At 33.2% G+C, this 13,152-nt stretch overlaps 1 protein-coding gene across 1 annotated transcript in view; it reads left to right on the forward strand.

The window, feature by feature from the left end:
* The window catches only part of LOC144581491 (uncharacterized), a 241,027-nt gene that overhangs the window by 174,043 nt on the left and 53,832 nt on the right, over positions 1-13,152 (forward strand). The gene's annotated exons all lie outside the window — the stretch shown is intronic.

A 13,152-nucleotide genomic window follows, 5' to 3' on the forward strand; every position in this document is an offset into this window, starting at 1 on the left:
TTAATTTTGTAGCTTTCCAGGTTTGGGTCTATCTTTAGTGGATCATTCAGAATCAAGAGGCATAAGTTAAGTTCTGAGAGGTCTCCTGGATGCCCATCTCACTGTAAATGAGAAGAAATAACATAATTGTCCTCTCCATAGAGATTTAAGAAAATGCCAAATAATTCTAGAATTTTCCAAAGAGATCTCTTCTTTCCCAATAATCCCAAAATTACTTATACTCTGAAGGCTGTTTAGAGACTCTGGGTCTCTAAACAGGTGTATACATGTTGCTACAAGTCTTGCATATATTAATTATCATTTCATTTTGGATATGGAGATACTAAATATTGATTTATATTGGTCTTCTGATGTCTCAAACCAAAGCATATAGAATAATTTCTATTTTAACAGTGTTTTACATTGAAATGAGAATATGATATCATCTAAGGACTTTTCCTGCACTTGAGTTCCAATAAAGAAATATCAATTCGATTTGATTTTCATGTTTTTGTAAATATTCTTTGATAATATCCATTGTGCCATTTTAACTCGAAGAGATGGGATGAAGAAAATTCTACATCAGAAACAGGGAAGATATAACACTTGGGAAAAAAGAGTGGACCAAAAAGATTGACAACCAAAAACAATAAATCTGGAAAGGAAGTAGATGCCTGGATAAATGTGCCCTGACTTACCTGTATGTTCCCAGGTCATGTCGAAGAATGTACTAATGAGACTAAATGGAATTCTAAGGACAAAGGTCTTTTTCTACCATCTCTAGTGTGAACACAGGAAGAAGCTCCATTCTTATAGTTTTTCCTATTCAGAATGGTGTAGAGCATTGCCTGTGGAATGTTGACGCAGCAGTGACAGGAGAGGCAGATATTTTGATAAATCTAATATGCCATCCCCTGTTCCACGGGAGAACTTGAGTGCTCTTGGATGTGAGAAGAGAGCTGGTAGGCTGGTATCAGCACAAAGAAGTCAGAGTGTAAAAGCGATTTGTTTTACTGCAGCAGCAAATTCCTGCATGGTGTTTCCTACCAGGTCAAACAGAATATGTATATCTCATTAAAAGCCAGTCTGGAAATAAATGAGATATTCCGTAACAAAGACAGTGATAATCCGAGATTCCATAGATTGGCAACTTTTAAATGTGTTTCTTGGTGTGGGCCTCCTCACCCACACACAAACATTCACCAACATAAGGCTACCCAAGGAGGAGGAAAATTCAAGAAAGAGCAATGAAGTTATAAACTACTTATTGTTTGCCTAACTGAAGTGTAATGCTCAAATGTTTGAATTGTAACCTGTTATATTAGACCATAATAACAAAACAGTTGACAAACTATCATTCAGATTATTAAGAAAAAAATTACCCAATTTATTATATATTTCCTAAAGAAAATATCTTTATTATATCCGAATGACCACGTTAGATAACATGAGAGAAAGCAAATAAAAGATGATTATTTTATTTGCCTGAACACCAAACTGCAAGCCAATAATTTGTTATAATTGTCATGTTCATAGTGCACATTGACTTTTCACAGAACTTGCATCAGAGACATTTGAAACAGAGCAAATCCATCTTGGACAGGGGCTGGTAAAATGAGGCTGAGACCTACTGGGCTGAATTCCTAGGTGGATGGGCATTTTTAGTCAACAGGATATTCACAGTTAAGAAAATAGGTTAATAGTGTTTACTGAACAGACCCAGGACTTAATAGACCCAGGGAGTGTGCTGATGATATCTTAAGAACAAAAGCATTCTTAGTCTAAGTTTCGCTTTAGAAATAATAATATGGATTCTTGCAGAGGATGTAGTTACACAAAAATTCTGCTGATAAAACAGGATGCTGTGAAGAAGCCAGCCAAAATGCACCAAAATTGAGAGGGCAATGAAAGTGAACTCTGGTTGTCCTTACTGCTCATTATATGCTGATTATAATACATCAATATACTAAAACACACTCTCACCAGTGCCATGATAGTTTACAAATGCCATTGCAATGTCTAGAAGTTGCCCTGTATGGTCTGAAAATGGGAGGAACCATCAGTTCTGAGAAATCAGCACCCCTTTCCTGAAAAACTCATGAATAATCCACCCCTTGTTTAGCATATAATCAATAAATAACCATATGTATACTCAGTCAGGGAGACTATGCTGCTCCTCTGCCTATGGAGTAGCTAGTCTTTTATTATTTTATTTTCTTAATAAACTTGCTTTTACTTTCTTCTGTGGCCTCGCCCCAAATTCTCTCTTGCATGGGATCTAAGAAGTTTCTCTTGGGGTCTGGATCAGGAATCCTTTCTGGTACCACTTGCATTCTGTCATAGTAAGTGCCCAAACTCCAGCTTTGTAGAGGTGTGATATAATTAAAAGGAATACAGAATTATCTAACATTGAAACTGTAAGTTACCTTGAGTTAATATTTGGCATAATATGTGACAGATGTTGAGTGTTTCATTTGAAAACATAAATGTCTTATTACACCCCTAAAAGTTTACTGTGGTACACTCAATACACAGTTTGGGAACCACAGCTATAGGATATATTCAGATTAAAAAATAGAATTAAGTAATGTTGGTGTAATGGGTTTACTAAATGTATTTAATTTTTGCAATGAATATTCAACTGAAATTTACAAATTGAGGTGAAGCTTCCTGATTTTAAAATAGTTATGATGAAACATTTTTGGTCAATTCTATTTAAATAAAGTTTATTTTGATTATTTTTAGTAAAAATGTGACAATCTATATAATAAAGTTCACTGTTAATAATTTAGCAGAGTGCTTCATTCTAATATGAGTAACACGCTGTAAGTGCAATTTAGAAAAATTTCAAACACTATAAGCACTCTTTTAATGTGAAAGTTATAAATTCACATATGTGTTTTAAAACATTGAGACCAAGGTATCTAAAATGTCAATATTACGCTTAAAGAAATTCCAGAGCTTCCTTATTATTTTCTGTTTACCATTTACTTCATCTATCACAAATGTTAATACATTAATGAGGGTACAAATCACACACTTACACAAAATAGCACATAAAATATGCTAGAATGTCAGAAAATATGGCCACCAACAAATCTTTCTATCCTTATACACCATCAAAATAATTAATGTCCCCATACTTTGAATCTGAACTGGATTTTAAATATATTTTCATCAGTGGAATTTTGGAACTTAGGTTTTGAGAACCTTGCAGCTTTCACATTTGTTCCATAGGGCTTGGATACTGTTTAAGTCATCCAGTCTCCTGCTAGAGACCAAGCCCTAGCAAGCTGAGGTGTCAGACATATGAGCAAAACCACCTTGAATGTTCTAGGAACAGGAGAGCTTTTGCTGGATCCAGCTACGTGTACAATTCCAGCCAGCAGCACGTATAGCAGAATTGGCTAGTTCAGCCCAGGCAATCCATAGAACCATGAGCAATAATAAACATTTTTTGAAAAAATAAACCTCTTTTGGGATTGTTTGTTCTGGGCAACACTCAAAGAAAAAAAATGAATAAAAAATGGGGTAATTTTATTTTACTTAAAGAAATGATTGAAATCCATGTGTCTCTAATATAGATACCTGTCTAGGCATCAACAATGAATGTCTTCCAGACTATCTTTTCAAGACTGTTCTTATAAGCAGCCTTTTTATTTATTTTTATTTTATTTTATTTTTTTTATTGCATTTTAGGTTTTGGGGTACATGTGCAGAGCATGCAATACAGTTGCATAGGTACACACAGGGCAGTGTGTTTTGTTTGCTTTCTCCCCTTCACCCACATTTGGTATTTCTCCCCTGGCAATCCCTCCCCACCTCCCCCTCCCACTGGCCCTCCCCTTTTCCCCCCAATAGACCCCAGTGTTTGGTACTCCCCTCTCTGTGTCCATGTGTTCTCATTTTTCATCACCCGCCTATGAGTGAGAATATGCGGTGTTTCATTTTCTGTTCTTGTGTCAGTTTGCTGAGGATGACGTTTTCCAGATTCATCCATGTCCCTACAAACGACACAAACTCATCATTTCTGATTGCTGCATAATATTCCATGGTGTATAAGCAGCCTTGGAAGATAGAGAAGCCTCATTTATCTGGAACATATTTGCTTACATTCTAGGACAGTAAAGATAGAAATATCTTCTTCCCTATAGCAGATTTGAATAACATTCCAGGGTAATAAAGAAAATGTCTTTCACAGAATGGGAGGATGGGCAGATTGGCCAGGAGAGCTCAAAAAATCATTTGGGCCTTCCATCATGGGTGTTTTGTAGCAGTCCACATGGTGTGTGCAGGAAATGCCCAGGCCTCATTTCATTACCCTGCATGAATTTTATTTGGGGAAAAGGCAAAATATTTAATCCTGAGTACTGCTTTAGCTATGAGTAGTAAACTGTTGTTTCTGACCCAGGAGCTTCATAGTTTCTGCTAATATCTGTAAGACTATCACAGTGTAATTCATTAGCATGAAAACAGCATACTTCCTCAGATGCCTCCCAGTACTTGACAGTGACTTTCTCCATAATGGTACTTTTTCAAAGAGTTAGAGTGACGAAACCTTGGCTACTCACGATAACTGTGTATATTTCTGAGTACCCGTAATTAATAATTGATGTGCTAATTAAGGGTAATCAAGAGGAAATATAAACTGACCTATCAACAAAGTGCTCATCTTATGTAGAATGAAAAGAATTATATTAGCTACTAAGAAATTGTATTAACTGGTTACATGGAGTTTTGGAAAAGATGACTAGAGTCAAGAGGTGTTTTTAGGTCAGTGCTGTATGTGTAAGTTAGAAGCTATTATGGAGACAGATGGACATGGGTACATGTTGATATTCAGTCCATTCTTTTAATACTTTGTAGGTAGAGTTTTACATAAAGGAATTTAGAATCTTTTGGTTATATCTGTTGAAGCATGACATTTGGAGAACATTTTCAGTTTTGTTTCGTGGTAGAGAAAACTATGCCCAAGTCAAGATGTATACTATAACTGATGAGAAAAAAGTGATGACGACAATTGAATCATTCGGTTCAAATGAACCCAAACTCATGATTCCTACAGGTTTAATTTTGTATGTTGTTTGCGGGGGTGGGGGTGGGGGACAGGGGGAGCAGGGGTGTTAATTATTGATCTGTTGTTAGGAGATTATAGGCAAAATTTAAAGAAGCTGTCTTCAAAGAGAGCTCAACGATACTAAGTTTTGGTTGGGAAGGTCACAGGTTATACTGATTTGTTTGCTTGTTAATAATGTGACAAAGTGTGGATCAAAAGGGAGAAATGGCCATTTTTAAAGTGGATACTGAATCCTCTGAGGCTTAAACAGCAAAGACATAGGCAGCATTTGAAGCACTGCCTCTGACAATAATGAGATTATCTCAAAGTAATAGAGAGGGCATTAACAATGAGAAGCTACAAAAGGGGACGAAAAAGAAACTAGTTAAGTAAGAGGAATTGACTGTTTCATAAGCATCAGTGAAACACTTTTGAAATTAACAGAAACTTGGAGGATGCAGTGGCTTGGGATATGAATAAGAGAAAGTAGGTAACTTGTCTTAATTCACACGTTAAGTTTAAGAATATTCAAATTACAGTATGTATTGCTGGATTTTAGAAGTCTTTAGTCATTGCTCTATCTTTGGTCAGTTGGTACGTATCACTGATCTGAAAGTTGCAGATCCTAGAATGAAGTCTTTTTTTTTGTCAGACAAAGCCAGGAGAGACAAAGGGGAGGGTTCATGCTTGTATGTCTGAAATAAAGATTGTCTTAAGGACTTTTTAAAGTAACCCTTGATGACTTGAAAGAACACCTACCCAGTAATGGCATCTCCACCAATGAACTGACACTAACTCTGTCACTGAGTCTCTGAGACCAACAAATTATGTTTCCAAGCTTCACTTTTGCCAGTGCAAGTTTCCCTTTATTCTCCCCTCTTTAGAAGCATACGTGGCGTGACATAGCTGTGCATCTTAGGTTATAATCCTCACTTCTAAATCCCAGTTAAAATCCACATATTTGGAAGAATTTCTCATTATTTGACTGACACTAAGAATGCCAGAATAAAGATATTTACTTGACTCATCTAATTATCAGTATCACATATTTCAAACCAATGAAATGCTTTTCCTGCAACTGTATTTTAATTTGGAGAAAGCATACATATATTTAAAAGTCTTATTTTTAGAATTAACAAAATACAGAAAAATCATGTAGACATGGGTTCTTAATTTGATGTTTCATGTTATGTGAAAATTAACATGTGAAAATATTTCTAAAGGAAATTATAAGGTTTTACTCAATTGCAATTAAGGACTATGTACTGATGAATAAATAATGGTATTTAAAATAATTGAAGACATGTCGTTTTAAAATGTCATTCACCAAGCAAGTAGCTTTGGTGATATTTTGAAGTAATCTAAGCTTAATATGCCGACCAAGTGATAAGTTCTCTGAAAGTACTACACAAATAAACAGTAGGTTTTTTTTATTTTGAATACAAAAGTATTCTAAATTTGGTGAGCATAACTGGATTTCCTTGTGTTCTGTGACTGTATTAGTGAAGATTTTATATTCCTGTCAGTGTTTTTTGTCATTAATAATGTGTCTTAAATATTTCAGTAAGTTGTGTTATGTGTTATTTTTATAGGGTTAATAAAATTAAATGTATAAATATAGTATTTATAAATTTAAAAATATTGATAAAATTAAATATTTGTATTTATTGTTTAAATGAGTTTGTTTTTCTTAATTTCATAATATTGCAAGTGCTGCCATCTGCTGGGCAATAGCTATTATAGACATGGCATAGCAAGGCAATATCTGCTTCTACATTTGATAAAAGAAAATGCCTTATAAAACTTTCAAATTACTACCAACTTCTATAAAATCAGGAAATAGACCATGAAGATATTGGATAACATTTTTTAAATATTTCACAATAACAATTCACCAATAGTTATTGATTATGAAACCAATATCAATTCCTTACAACCTTGAATAAATTGCACTGTGTCTTCTAAAGAGTTACAGCAGGCTCAATTTTGGACATTATCAGATCGAGGAATAGATGTCTTATGCATATGCCTGATACCACCAATTTTGCTTGGTTCACAGGCTGCATGCAATTGAAAATTTTATTTTGAATTCATGTTCTCTGTTGAAAATACCATTTTAAATTAGTGTTCTCAATTGAAAAATCTTGTTTATCTACATATTTAAATTCATGTAAACATATGTATACATACTGCTATATATGTATGTGTGTATTATATATACAGACACACCCTTATATATATGTGTGTATACATTTGTACACATACACTCCATAATTTTGATATATATGTATATATCTGTCATATAAAAATGTAGGTTGCTAATGATATATATGTATGTGTGATTATTCTTAAATTTTAAAGTCATTATAAGAATTTCAAAATAAACATAAATTTTAAGGCATTTTTCTACTTTGATGTTTTAAAAAATATATATGAAATGATATTTTTAAAAAGATCCTAATTAACTATACAATAAGCCAGGCACAGCATGATCTCACTTATTAGCCAAATGTAACAAAGTTGGACTCATAGAGAGTTGAATGGTGGTTACCAGGGTCTGGGGCAGTGGGGCTGGGAAGATGTTGGTCAAAGGATAGAAATTTTCTTTTAGCTAGAGGAATAATTTAAAGAGCTCTATTGTACAACATCATGACTATAGTTAATAACAATGAATTGTATTATTGAAAATTGCTAAGAGAGTAGATTTTAAGTATTACCAAAAAAAAAAAATAATAAGGAAGTGAGGTAATGCATTTGCTATTTAGCTCAACTTATCCATTCAACATAGTTAAAAACATGTTGTAAATGATCAATATATACAATTTTTATTTATCAACTAAAAAAAATTACATCAGCAACCATACCAAAACAAAACAGAAAAACACTTCTCCACCAGATGGCAATAATGAGAATCTTAAAAAAAAAAAACCTAAAAAATATATTTAAATGGTTATGACAGAAATCAGAAAGTAAATGCAGTGATTTAATTAATAGCTAGCAAAAATAATAAATTAGTATATTTTTAATTTAGTTATTATTCAATTATTTAAAAAAACATAGTGACTATTTTTAATTCTGGGAGATTTAGCCAATACATTTTCATTAAATGGAGATCATAAATTCTACAGCTAAAAGTTGAATAGAGGATTTATTTAATAATTATTCACGTTCTGATGTTTATATGATATTACATTGAAACCATCTGTAAGAAACAGTAAAAATTGAAGAGCAACTAAAAGAAAGAAAACTCCTTTCTCAAAATTACTAAAATACAGGAAAATAAACATAATAAAATAGCTACCCCAGATCTAAAATAAATCATTTCAAAAAGGAATTTTAAAGTTTTGGTATGGAGAACAATACTCTAATATCATGCAGAAGCAAATGACATAATTTCCTAATAGATAGCTGGGACTCAGAAACACTATGTAAAATAATTTGGGCCATTAAAACTTTAATTTGGGCCATTAAAGAAAGTCAATGCAAAATTGTGAATTGCACTAATAATACAATATTCTATAGACAGACATAAGCACTTTGGAAAAGAAAAATCAATATTACTTGTTTATCTACTGAGAAATCTAAGAATTTAGTATAACTGAGGCAAAGTTAACAGAAAATAACTGTTAGAAGAAATTACCTGACAGTACATTTCAGAGAGAATTTAAAATTATGGCAAATAGGACATGGACGTGTTCATGGTCCACATAAGCCTAAAAAATACGTAGGAAATTGGCCGCGTGCGGTGGATCGTGCCTGTAATCAAAATAAAATAGAGCAATCATTAATTCATTAAAACATCAGCCAGGCAGATGTCTAAATATATTACCATGGCATGTCTGGGAAACAGTAGAAACATTAATAGATATATCGTGTCTCTTATGAACATTTCTCTTCAACTTTCTCTCCTTTTAGCGTTTCTTCATACATGTTTCTTTAACTGGCATTGACTCATTACCACGAAGTGATTTTATCACATAGTTAAACTTCTATGCTTTTCACTGTTATCCATATTTTTGTCTAAATGTTATTTCCCTCAGTAAAAATTAAATCATATGAATCTAATTTCCTTTGAACTTGACTATATTCTAGAGATTAAAAAATTTTATCTTACTAAGCAGAATACAGAATGTTAACCGGTTTATATATGATCCCATTTTTAGTCTTTCTCACTCTTCTATTCGAAATTAAGTTACTTAATTTAAATATCTTATTTAAAATAAATGTGCTAATCTAAATTGTTTAGTTTGATGAGTTTTGGCAAATGTGTGCATCTGGGTATCTACCTGTATTTGTAGATAAAGTGTTTGCATCTGCCCTGCTTGAGGTTTCCAGTGCTACGCAGCTTTGTAGTTGAAGGCCTTTGTCACCTTTTGAAGGCATTCAGCAATTATCTCTTTATATCTTCTGCCTAATTATCTTTGTCCTCTCTTCTTTTGGGAACACAATAACATAGGAGCTAGGCCATTCAACTTCTTTCTTTTTTCTTTCTTTTTTTTTTCTTTGAGATTGGGGTCTCACTATGTTGCCCAGGCTGGAATGCAGTGACAAGTTGTGCCTATTCAGGCACAATTATAGTTCACCAAAGACTCAAACATTTGTGCTCAAGTGATTCTCAGCCTGCAGAGTAGCTGAGACTGCAGGTAGACCCCACCGTGCCTGGCATAGGCCATTTCATTTTTTTTTTTAACAAATATTTTGTTTGTTGGTCTTTTTTCCCTGTTTTTCAGTATAAATATTTTCTATTGACATCAAGTTCATTGTCTTTTTTTTCCATTGTTGGGTCCAATCTAATCCTTTTTTTAATCAGTGAATTCTTTATATATGATATTCTATTTTTAACATTCTGTTCTACTTTATTTTTTAAAAATTGGTTTCTGTGTCTCTAGTGGAACTCCATGAATTTTCATACATATTGTTCACAATTTTCTGTAGATATTTACATAGCATTTTTATTGTAGTTGGAATTCACCTGCTGATAATTTTAGTATCAGAGACATCTTTGTCTGCTTCTACTGATGGCTCTTTTTATGATCATGCGTTATATTTTCTTGCTTATTTATGTGTCTTTTAAAACTGAAATAATACTGTTAAACTTTTTAAAGCACACACTTTGTCTTGTGCCAGGTTACTTGCCTGGGAAACTGAATTAATCTTATCTGTATTTGAGTGGAATCTGGGCATTTTTGAAAGTTTAATTTGATTGGGTTTACTATTGGGTTCAAATGTTTTACAAATAAGATAAAAATTTCCCTTCCCTGGGACTTTGAGTCTGAAGAAAGTTGAGACTCCAAAGATCTTTCTCTTCTTTATAGCTGAGCCTCCACTTTCCAGACTGTAGATCTCTCTGTGTTCTGTAACCCACAGTTAGCTTTCTGTTCAATGGGGAAATATTTTTTTCTCTTTAGTCTTGACCTATGTTTTCTATTCCTATAGAGAGTTCTTTGATGGAATATGTAAGAGGAATTTCTGACAGCACTACTGTCATCCTCCTTTCACCTCCTCCTATGCAAGCCTCCTCTCAGCAATGCCAGTAATGAGAACAAAATACTCTTGTCTGTAAAGCTGATCAATTTTTGTAAATTAGTACACTTCTGTGTCGTTGCATATTAGTTCTCTAATAGTTTCCAAGAAGCTATGATATTTTAGTGGGTCTGTCTTGTTTTATGGTTAGTATAAACGTAACATTGCAACTATCTCCAACACAACAGGAACAGAGTCTCTCTCTCTCTCTGTCTCTTGAGCAATGTGTGTGTGTGTGTGTGTATATTGGTGTTGTTGTTAACATAAGGAGTTAGTTTAATAGCAAGACCTCCCTCCAGTTCACCAAGATGCTTGGAAGCATGATGGCTGACTGACAGTGTGTGTATATATAGCCCCTACAGCTTCTTTTTAGGTCTGATTGTTTTGAAATAACCTAGTTTTAATGTTTCCAGAAAAAAAATCCATGTTATTTAAGATACAGTTGCCCAATATTAGAGTATCATTGTGATCTGGGCATTTCTCCTGTATGTGACCTTCATTGTGATCTGGGCATTTCTCCTGTATGTGACCTTCATTGTGATCTGGGCATTTCTCCTGTATGTGACCTTCATTGTGATCTGGGCATTTCTCCTGTATGTGACCTTCATTGTGATCTGGGCATTTCTCCTGTATGTGACCTTCATTGTGATCTGGGCATTTCTCCTGTATGTGACCTTCATTGTGATCTGGGCATTTCTCCTGTATGTGACCTTTATTCAGTTGAAGCGTCTTCATTTGTACTTAACGTGTTTCCATAGCCTCACATACCTTTATCAGGTTTCTTTTCATCATATCCTGTTTCAAATATGCTCTAGAGAAATATTATAATGGCATTTACATTTCATATGATTTACTATACTTTTTAGGTACCTTCTGTAAAATATTTCTAATTTGTATCTATCACATTTTACACTTTGATAGAATTTTTCACGGCTGCAATGAAACCCGTTTTCTGTTTGTCATCCTACAAGAAAGAAAAACAGGGAAAGGAAAAGTGAGCTATCAAGGTTTGGAAAAATCTGATACTAAGTCTGGTTATCTGCTATTTTTGTTTTTAGGGTTTCTATTTTTAAATTATAGAAACAATAATCATTGTGCTTTAAATGCCTATCAGGTGTAAAACCTAGAATCCATTAACAAAGACAGCAGGTATGCACATATGCACTTATGAGAATAATTTTTTTAAATGTTATTTAGTTTACAATCATCTCCTCTAAAATTGCCAAAATAACCAAAAATTATTTTACCTATTTATGAAAAATATTATAATCCTTTCATCCATCATCAGTCACACAATTGTATTATCATAATAACTCTTCATTAAGAAAAACACTTGCTGCTGATTGGCATCAGTTTAGAAAATCTTATACTTGCTGCTTTTTTGTTTGAGATGGTTTAAATAGCACTTTGCTTGGTACTCTGCAATATACTCAGGAGGAATTGCTGAAGTACTAAAATATTCATGTTTTGATCCATTGCACTTATTCCCCAGTGCCTTCTCAGTTTTGTAAGAACAAACCTAAAAGTAGCCAAAGAGGTATCAGCAGTATTGGGCCTGTCAAAATAAATTTTATAAATGGAGTATTTAGGAACATTCTGATGACTTTGCCAAAAAATACCCTACTGAAACTAACAAACTTGGTAAATATCTTAGACTTATAGAACAAATAGAAAAATAAAAGGATATGATTTTAGTAGTTGTAGCCACATAATTATATATATATATATATATATATATATATATATATATATATATGTACAATGTTTGGAAAATAAATTCTACTGATAAGATTATTGAAATGTAAGTGTTTATACTGTATTCATGCACCATGTCCTTACAACTCTGAAAAAAAATAGAAATTGTCATGAAAATTAGTGGGATTTGGATTACATTTTTCTTTCTTCAAATAATATACATGTTGATAAAACTTCTTAAGTCTTTTATAATTAAATACATTTTACATCAATATATTAAGAATGTACAGCCAAAAACATATAGAAATCATTGAAGTGGTGAGGATATAAATACAATAGTTCTCTATATTTATAAAGGTTTAGATAATATTAACCATAAACTACTATACCTAAATTTCATCCAGTCATAGAAAACCTTAAATAGTAGTGTTTTGGAAACTTTTATCAACACTATACTTACAGAGGGTGATGTTTAAAATTGTTCTAGGAAGTTCTGCTTTAATTCATATTTTGTAACATAATTGTCAAAAACTTTGGGTATTTTAACTACTTTGAGGATAGCTATATTTTAAAGTCAATACAACACATTTACCCCCACCACACATACAAACACAACTACTCACTGAACATATTTTAAGCAGGTATAGTTTTTCTTTTACCTCACAGTCAGTCACTTAATCTTATAGACGTGTGTATTAGTCTGTTCTCACGCTGCTAATAACAACACACCTGAGACTGGGTAATTTATAAAGGAAAGAGGTTTAATTGACTCACAGTTCCACCTGGCTGGGGAGGCATCACAATCATGGCAAAGAGCCAGTGAAGAGCAAAGTCACATCTTACACGAAGGCAGACAAGAGAGCGTGTGCAAAGGAACTGAACTATGTCAAATCATCAGA

This window comes from Callithrix jacchus, chromosome 1 (genome assembly GCF_049354715.1).
Source record: "Callithrix jacchus isolate 240 chromosome 1, calJac240_pri, whole genome shotgun sequence".
In the NCBI taxonomy this organism is placed as follows: domain Eukaryota; kingdom Metazoa; phylum Chordata; class Mammalia; order Primates; family Cebidae; genus Callithrix; species Callithrix jacchus.